Source organism: Dioscorea cayenensis, chromosome 5, assembly GCF_009730915.1.
Source record: "Dioscorea cayenensis subsp. rotundata cultivar TDr96_F1 chromosome 5, TDr96_F1_v2_PseudoChromosome.rev07_lg8_w22 25.fasta, whole genome shotgun sequence".
Classification (NCBI taxonomy): Eukaryota; Viridiplantae; Streptophyta; class Magnoliopsida; order Dioscoreales; family Dioscoreaceae; genus Dioscorea; species Dioscorea cayenensis.
This window is the reverse complement of record NC_052475.1, coordinates 18,843,649-18,853,786: the sequence shown is the minus strand read 5'-3', so window position 1 is coordinate 18,853,786 and position 10,138 is coordinate 18,843,649. Positions and strand designations below refer to the sequence as shown.

The 10,138-nt window shown below is 41.0% G+C and overlaps 1 non-coding gene across 1 annotated transcript; it reads right to left on the bottom strand.

Annotated features, from left to right (window-relative positions):
- Positions 1–7,947: 7,947 nt before the first annotated feature.
- LOC120262652 lies at positions 7,948–8,054 on the bottom strand. Its single transcript, XR_005536913.1, has one exon. It is a non-coding gene; the product is annotated as a small nucleolar RNA R71 (small nucleolar RNA).
- Positions 8,055–10,138: the final 2,084 nt, after the last annotated feature.

Genomic DNA, 10,138 nt, shown 5'->3' with positions numbered 1-10,138 from the left:
TAGGGTTTTAGCTCTCCATGGAGCAACATACAAAACACACCATCAATGAATGAAAGTACATTAAAACCATAGAAATAAACCCCCTTATATATGAACTGATGGCCTTGATGGAGAGCTTCGACGTCTTGAAGGACCCACTCCGAAGCTAGGTTCACCGGTGGCTTCCTTGATGCTATGACGGAGGAGGAATCGATCAAAGTTGGTGACAAAGCGCCTCCAAAGCCGCAAAGACCTCCTCTCCAAACCCTAGCCGTCTCACCCCTCAAGAGCCGCACAAAAGATGAGAAAGAATAGGGCAAAACGGCTATTTATAGGCCTTAGATCGCGTCTGTCACGTGCCCTCACGCGCCCGTGTGGATTTTTCCACTCGCCTGCGGTGCAGAATTTCACGCGTGAATCTGCACTGCAGGATGCGCATGCTACAGATGAAATTGCTACAATACTTTTTCACAAAAACGCGATCCGAACACTCTTCTCTTAAGGCCACATGTCCGGGCACACGTCCCATGTGGTAGACTATAAAACTTTTTCTTCATCGACGTATCTTTGAGAGGTCTTGCAATCTTCACAAAGAGAAAGGAATATGAAGATGTGGCTGCCTTTTGTGCCCTTCCAAATGGTGAATTGACTTGAATCTTCTTGGAAGTTGGCACACATCTCCACGCTTTATGAACTGCTCTCGTGTCTTGGTCCTTGAATTGAACAAGAACTCCCAACATTGTGTCTTTATAGCCTATCTTTGCTTCCTTTTTTTACTCTTCAAGGCATTCACAACCTATATGCATAAAAAGAACACCAAATACACAATATGAGACATAAACCACAGTAAAAAAATGATGCTCAATGCATGTAAAACATATATAAAAATATGTCTACTCAAGCACTTATCAAACTCCCCCACACTTAAGTCTTTGCTTGTCCTCAAGCAAAATTAAACATTATACCTATGGAAAGAAAAAGAGAAGTGCTTGGCCTTAGGTTCACCAAATGAGTACAAGAATAAAAATTCTATAGTCATGGAGAGAATCAAACACTAGACAAAAGCAATCAATGCTCTAGCAAACAATCCAATCAAAAAAATGAATATGATAAAATCCGAATACGTGTGTGTGTGAAAAACTCAACTCATGTCAACACTATGTCCACTACCAAGTTCTTATTAAAACGGGACTTATTTATGAACAAAAAGAATAGGTAGTAGCTTCACACAATCCTCTAAGGTAGCCCTTTCCCAAGATGCCTCCCGGGTGGCTTTCACACTTTCGAGGTGGTAGCTCTTTCTACCAAGGGTGGTAGCTTTCACACATCCCATGAGATAGCTCTTTCTCTCATTAGGGCATAACAAGTATCCGACTTATGAGAGTAGCTACATACATCATGAGTGGTAGCTCTTTCCACCCCCTATGTACAAACAACAAACAATTTCCAAATTTTTCTGAATTTTCTGATTTTTTTTTATTTATTTTTTATTTTTAATTTTATTTTTAATTTTATTTTTTATTTTTTATTTTTATTTTTTTTTTCATAAAACTAGCACACTAAAGTCCCAAACAAAATGAACTAGAGTCTTCATAGGTCTAATGAGTGAGAAAAAGTGCACAAAGAGCAAACAGACAAAAAAATATTCAAGAAAAATTGGATGAAAAACTAGAGCATGATAAAAATCCATGTTTATAACCTCCAAAAAAACTAAGAATTAAACTCTTAACCCTAAGGTGAACCTTCATTGGCAACAAGAGCATGCTCATGAAAAACACAAGTAAAAGTCATGTATAAGGTGAACCCTCCCCCACACTTAAGATGTACATTGTCCTCAATGTACACATGCAAGCACAATAAAAATAATAACAATGGAAGCATAATGTGTGGGAATGCAATTAAAATAGGACTCCCCCGAACTCCTCATTAAATCGCTTTGGTGAAGTCCAACTCAAGGGCGTGTTGTATAGGGTTGTGAAGCTCACACAACCATGGGACAACGCACATGATCGTGTCTATGACTAAAACACCATCAACATCACTCTCAAGGCCATCTGCAAGTATATAAGGGGTTCAGTGAAGCTCAACAAAAAGAAAAGATGTATGAGTTTTTATAAGTAAAACAAATGAAGTACAAACTAGCACAAAGATAACTACAGTCTAAACGATAAAATAAAGAAAACAAAAAATGAGGACAAAAGTAAAGAAATCTAAAGAATCATGAGTGGGATGCTTGAAGCATTGGCATCATCTTCTGGTGTTGTCGATGTGTCAAAAGAATGTTCTCATCCAAGGGTGACCATAGAAGATCAAAGCATTTCGGAGCAAGTTTTTCGGTCCTTGGTGTCCTACCTGCAAGAAAATTGCCAAAGAAATGCAAATTTTCATGAAATGGCAAGCTGCAGGAATCCACATGGCCGCGTGGAAAATCCACGCGCCCGTGTGGCCAATTTTTGGCCTGAAAGCAGCCCACAGGGGCGTGCGGAAAATCCACGCGCCCGCATGGAATTCCCACGCGGTCGCGTGGATTTTCCACGCGCCCGCGTGGGTTTCCTGGGTATTTTTTTCAGCCCACGCGGTCGCGTGGGCATCGCACGCGACCATGTGGGAGCCTTGCCATGGCCAAAAATGCCATGTCGGGCCTCAATGGTGTACCAAAACTCTTATAAAAGTATTCTCAAGCATATTAAGATGATTTCCATGAAGAACAATGCATAAGAACTAAGATATCCACATAAATTTTGAAAAATGGAGGCATGGAGAAGGTTAGAAAAATGAGAGCTCACCGGTGTGAATTGAGGAATAAAGTATGATTAAATGGCTGGTAAAACCCTTCTAAACCTTTTAATGACCAAGGAAAAATGTTTGGGAGTGTGGGTGTGTGAGAAAGATGAAGGGACGTGTGAATGAAAATGGTGAATAGTGGTCTTTTTCATCAATTTACCCCACATGGGGGTGTGAAAACTCCACATGGGGGCGTGGGATCAGACATGCGGCGCGTGGAAATTCCACGCGCCCATGTGGGCTGCAAATTTCTGCGAAAACACATCCATAGAGATATTTACATGAAATTAAGTCCAATTTCCCAACTAAAAAAACATGAATATCATCCTAAACCATGCCACACACATACATTTAAACTAAAAACACCAAAAAAATCTTCATGAAGAACTCAACACCAATAAAAAAATTTAACAAAGCACACACTCATGATTTTATTATCAGAGAAAATGAAAAATCTAAACTAGAAAAACATTTAAAAAAACTTGGGTTGCCTCCCAAGAAGCGCTTTGTTTTACGTCACTAAGCTTGACGTACCTCTTCCTTACCTTATGGAGGCTTGAAAAGAGTGTGTTCCTCCCGACTAGACATTGCATAGCTACTTCCTTTAAACCAAGAGTCAACTTGTCGGGATGAAGTATTTGTTGGAGAGTCCAAACCATCTTACTTTTTGGCCTCCAAGGAAACAATTTGGGTTGGGAATTGTCCAAGCATTAGCATAGGTGGGTCATTGGATGGCTTTCAATCTCCTACCCACATCTTCTTCCCTTCCCAAAATCTCTCTCTTGCATTGTAAGAGTTTGATCAATCCCAAAGAGAAATGCTTGTTCCATTACCTTGGGATTTGCTTCTTCTTGTGTATTTTTCAACTTGGAAAGAACATGAGACTAGCAAATCCCCTTGAAAAATTTCCTCGCTCACAAGCATAATCTTCATTCACACAATCCAAAAATCTCAAGATGATGTTCAACTTCTTTCTTTTCATTTTCCACCCCAATGTACTCAATTTGCCCAATTTCTTCAATGTTGCTCATGGCCTCATCATGTCCCGGAGATACTTGCCTTGCTTGTTCAAATTCTTCTTTTTTTCCTTAGCAAGCATGTCCAAGATCTCTCCTAATTGATGTTCAATGTTTTTTTGATGGAGACCTCGTGACAACTTAATGTGGCCTCAATATTTTTGGAAACGAGCATCGGTGGCTTCAATAAATCTCGGTAACACTCTTTTCCAACCAAGTACATCATCTTCAAGCTTCTCATCCATCTGAAATTCTTCTTGAGGTGCTTCCCATTGTTGTTCATCAATATCCCACAAGAGATTTGGGTAGCTCCTTTGATTTGGATGATAGTTGATGCGATATGGATTGTGATGTTGATGAACATTAACAAATTGATCAAGTTTTTCTAGTGAGAGCTTCAACCTGAAAAATATAAGTTTAAAAATTGGATTAATCATCATTCAAGTTCCATGCAAGAAAAAAAGTAAGTAAGACAAAAATAAAACAAAATAGAAACGGTGGAAGAAGATAAAGTGAAATGGATGAAAACAAAAATAAAAAAACCGATGAGAATGATGGAAGAAAAAGAAAGTGTGGAATAGAAAAAAATAAAATGAAAAATGGATAAATGGCTAGAGCAACAAAGTCCTAGCGTTCCTAGTATCCTATTCCCCGGCAACGGCGCCAAAAACTTGACACGTCCGAATATGCGTGTGTGTACCGCAAGTGCACGGGTGTCGAAGTAATAAATACCCGGTGAGTCGGGTAGTCGAATCCACAGTGAACAGTGGCTACTAGTACTAACTTCTTCTCTCGCTATCTAGCCTAATGATAATGGGATAGTGTGGTGATCTAATGTGCGAAGAGATGAACACCGGAGACGAATATGCAAGGGTAAAATGGAAGGAGAATCTCAATCAATAAAAGTGGGGTATTCGGGCAATGCTCCCCTAGGATTCGTGTATTAGGGTACCGGATAAGCAAAGTGTTTCTATGATGAGTAAGTTAAGTCATGGAAATCCAAACATAATCGGGTCTATCTCTAGATCACCGATACTAGTCCCCTCACGAGGTCCCGTGGAGAAATCACTCAATCTCAACACCTCACACCACATATGACCGCAAAGCACTCTAGGGATTCCAAATTGTGTATCCAATTCCTAAAGATTGATCCAACCCTAATTCCCGGGCGAAGGATCCTAACCCCCTACAAGGTCCCGGGCGGAGAAATCGAGCAATCTCACGCCTCCCACCAAATATGGTTGCATAGAGCTTAGGGAATGGAGATAGAATACACCAATCGGAGGGGAAAGGGGATACTTCACTATCTCATGATTCACCCTCTCAACCCTCTTCAATCTTGAGGTTCTAACCCTAATGGAGATCTCTCTCCCACCAAGGCAACAAATCATGCAAACCAAATCAACCATAAGGATCAATTAAAAGCAAGCAAGCATTAAACAATACAAGATTAAAACTTAATCAAACTCGGATTAAATAGAAACACAAAGCAAATCCACAAAAAGATGAGAATCCTAGGGTTCACAAGCCCAAATACCCTCTAGGGTTTTAGCCTCCATGGAGCAACATACAAAACACACCATCAATGAATGAAAGTACATTAAAACCATAGAAATAAACCCCCTTATATATGAACCGATGGCCTTGATGGAGAGCTTCGACGCCTTGAAGGACCCACTCCAAGCTAGGTTCACCGGTGGCTTCCTTGATGCTATGACGGAGGAGGAATCGATCAAAGTTGGTGACAAAGCGCCCAAAGCCGCAAAGACCTCCTCTCCAAACCCCTAGCCGCCTCACCCCTCAAGAGCCGCACAAAAGATGAGAAAAGAATAGGGCAAAACGGGCTATTTATAGGCCTTAGATCGCGCTTGTCACGTGCCCTCACGCGCCCGTGTGGATTTTCCACGCGCTGCGCGGTCGCAAGAATTTCCACGCGGGCGCTGGAATTTCCACGCCGCCGCGAATGAGCAATTTCGCAGGATCGCTACAGTGAAATTGCTACAATACTTTTCACAAAACGCGATCCGAACACTCTTCTCTTAAGGCCACATGTCCGGGCACACGTCCCATGTGGTAGACTATAAAACTTTTTCTTCATCGACGTATCTTTGAGAGGTCTTGCAATCTTCAGCAAAGAGAAAGGAATATGAAGATGTGGCTGCCTTTTGTGCCCTTCCAAATGGTGAATTGACTTGAATCTTCTTGGAAGTTGGCACACATCTCCACGTTTATGAACTGCTCTCGTGTCTTGGTCCTTGAATTGAACAAGAACTCCCAACATTGTGTCTTTATAGCCTATCTTTGCTTCCTTTTTACTCTTCAAGGCATTCACAACCTATATGCATAAAAGAACACCAAATACACAATATGAGACATAAACCACAGTAAAAATGATGCTCAATGCATGTAAAACATATATAAAAATATGTCTACTCAAGCACTTATCAAAGACTCAACTACTCCACAAGACCATCGGGCACGCATACACCGAGGAGGTTTTTTTGTATGGATTACTTGTTTTTTTATATTTAATTTCATTGTTGATTGTAACTAGCTCCATAGAGAGCTAAACCCCTAGTGGGTACTTGGATTTCGAACCCCTACGATGCTATTGTTTCTTTAAACCTTTTTATTATGCTTTCCTTAATTGATGTTTTAATTGAGTTCCAATCTTGAATGCTTGTTGAATGATTTCTCCCTTAGAGTGACACTAGGGTTGAGAGTCTATATTGGTAACTTTTGTGGATGGGTGACAACGCCATGAGGGTTAGACAAAGCTAGATTAGAGAGGGTTAAGAGGGTGAGTCGAGAGGTAGCAGAGCGTCCCCTTTCCCCTTCGATTTGATTTACTCTACCTCCACGTTCCAAGAGTTTTTTGTGGTCATAGTAGAGTGAACGGGCTAAGGGATGACCTTCCACTTGGGCTTAGTTACAAATGCAACGGAGTGAAGCGTTGAAGTGATTTTAGCACCTAGGGCTTAATTGTGACTAGGGAGCTTCCGCTTGGACCAAAAGGTTAGGTCTACACATAGGAATAGGGATTTTCACTTGGAATCCCTAGAGCATCTTGCAACTATACACACTGCAAAGTGTTGAGACTGATCGATTTCTCCACTGGGACTTGGTGTAGAGTTAGTCATGGTTGACCTTAGATTTGGGACCATGTATCTTAGGATCTCCACGACTCATTAATGTATTAGTTGGGAAGCATAATAGTTGGTTTTACACTTGAAATGATTATCTTAGGCGGAACAATATCCAAGTACCCCACTTCTATCGATTGCCTTATTTCTCGCCTACTTGTGCTTCTTTTTCTTGTTTCTTTTACTCTTGTTTACACTACACCTTATCAACACAATCATTGTTCATATTTACTTGGTTAAGTAGCAATTTAAGTATTTTTACTCCCTACTCTCTGTGGATACGATACCCCACTCACCTGAGAATTTATTACTCGACAAACCCGTGCACTTGCGGGTAACACGCAAGAGATGTTGTCAAGTTTTTGGCGCCGTTGCTGTGGAGTAGGCGTTTAGAGATACTTTGCAATTGGCTATCTTAGCCATTCATTCATTCGTTCTATTTCACATTTTCTTATTCTATGATTGTTCTGAGTTTTCTTTTCTTTTTGGTTACAGCTCCAGGTTATGACCCGAGGAACCCTTCACACATTGTTGAAGGAGATCCTGAGCTTGAGATAACACTTAGAAGAAGAGGGAAAGAACTTGTACGGGAACAGTCAATCTGAGCTGAAGTAGAACGTCAAGGGTTAGATAATATGGCAGAATAGATTAAGCAACAGAGAATCCTTTCTGATTATTCTAAACCCTCAGTTTTGGGCACACAATCGAGTATTGTGTGACCCCCGATTATAGCTCCGAACTTTAAGCTGAAGCAAGCATTCATCCAGATAATTCAGCAGTCAGAGCAATTCAATGGTTTTGTCAATGAGGATCCAAATAACCATATAGAGAACTTCTTGCAAGTTTGTGCCATGTTGAAGATTAACGGTGTATTAAATGATGCTATAAGATTATGGGCTTTCCCATTTTCTCTCAAAAGAAAAGCCAATCAGTGGCTTTATTCCTTGCCAAAAGCATCCATCATGACTTGGAATAAGATGGTCGAAGCTTTCCTTGCAAGATACTTTCATGCAGGGAAGTCAGTGAAGCTTTAAAATGAGATATCATCATTTATGCATATGGTATTGGAATCATTGTTTGAGACATGGGAGCACTTCAAGGATCTTTTGCGGAGGTGCCCACAATATGGATTTTCCGAATGGATGATTATTCGGGACTTTTCTATTATGGGTTTAATTCGAGTACAAGGCAATTGCTAGATGCCGCCTATTGAAGGAACAATGGGGAGTAAAACCCCAAAGAGGCCTCGACGAGCTGGTGGAGGATATGACCATGAAAAAGCTACTGACTGGAACTCGCAGAAAAGGATAAAAAGTGGCCGGACTCCATGAAATAGATGCAGCTATTTTTGGTGGCCCAAGTGGAATTATTGAGTAAGAAGTTAGACCTTCTAACTTCTAATAGAGTGGTGGCCATGACTACTTGCACCCGGTGTGTTGGAGGACATACCCACTTTGATTGCCAGATAGCCTGATAAGTGCTTGTGCGATAAGAATATGAAGTGTTCTTTCCTTATGTTGAGTCATTACTTTTCTCGAGTTTTTAACGCTAATATAGGTGTATTTATATTACTTTTGTGTAGGTAGGGTTGTGAGGCCGATTATGAGAGAAAGAAGCCAATGTGGGTCGTAATGCACTAATTGTGGAGGAAATCTTGCTAAAGGGTCAAACGGAAAGACATAGGTCGGCTTCCAAATGCTAGAATCTGTGCCAACCTCTTCGTACTTGAGTTAGCATAACTATTTGGAGGGGCACAAGGCGTCATATTCAAGCATTCTCGACTTGTGCATATAGAACAAGATCCCACCAACATGTCCGTTATTGAAGAAGTAAGGCAATCAACGACGAACGTGTGCCCGCTTATGCTACCTTGATGAAAGTATGGATTCGAGAGTATTTCAGTGCCTAATGTAGTAGGGTACTATAGAAAACATTATAAAGATAGATACTAGTAGCACTGGCTACTGAGCTTCGAGAAAATAGGAAAAAAGAGAATCCATACAGACGTGTGGAAATTCCACACGCCCGTGTGAAAAATCCACACGAGCGCCCACATGGGTGTGTGGATTCCCCATTCTATCCTTTTAAAAGCCGATTTCAGCCCCGATTTCAGCATTCTTTTCTCCATCTTTTCCCCAACTTGAGAGAGGACGATGGCTAGGGTTTTGAGAGGTATTGGCTAGGGCTTTGGAGAGGTTCTACGGTTCTGACATTGTGAGCCATTTGGAAGAAGGTTGGGGGAGAGCTGGCCCACGACCGATCGCGAGAGAGGTGTACCTTAGGCCGCACAAAAAGGATCCTTGCGACAAGTAGAGGACTCTCCACAGGACCATCACCATGACTGACGAGGGGGTTTTTCTATGGATGCTTTAATTTTACATTCAATTTCATTGATTATATCTAGCTCCATGGAGAGCTTAACCCCTAGTGGGTACTTTGGGTATTTGTGAACCCTAGGATTTATTCGCTTTTATTAAACCTCTTTATTATGATTTCAATTAATTGATGTTTATTGTGAGTTCCAATCTTAGAGACTTGATCAGTGCGAATACTCCTAGAGTGACACTAGGGTTGAAAAGTTCTTCTTGGTAACTCTTGTGAGTGAGTGACACTACCATGAGAGTTAGACAAAGCTAGATTGGAGAGGGTCTGAGAGGGTGAGTTGAGAGGTAGCTGGAGCATCCCCTTTCCTCTCCGGTGTGATCTATCCTACTCCACATTATAAGAGTTCTTTCCCGCCATAGTAGACCGAATGGGCTAAAGGATGACCTTCCACTCGAGCTTAGTCATGGTGCAATGGAGTGAAGCGCTGAAGTGATTTTAACATCTAGGGCTTAATTGTGGCTAGGGATCTTTCACCTGGACCAAAGGGTTAGGTCTATACATAGGAATAAGGTTTATCACTTGGAATCCCTAGAGCTCATTGCAATTCTATGCAAGTGCGAGGTTGAGAGGTTATTCAATCTTTCCTCCGGACATCTATAGAGTTAGGCATGGTTGACCTTAGATTAGGGGATCATGTAATTAAGGATTTCCATGACTCATTATTGCATCAATTAGGTAGTATAATATAGGGTTCTTGCACTTGAAATGATTGTCCTAAGTGGATCAATATCCGGGTATCCCATCTTTATCGATTGTCTTACATTCTCCTTTACTTGTGCCTTCTATCTTGTTGTTTTTATTTTTGTTATTTCATATTTAGTCACACTTATC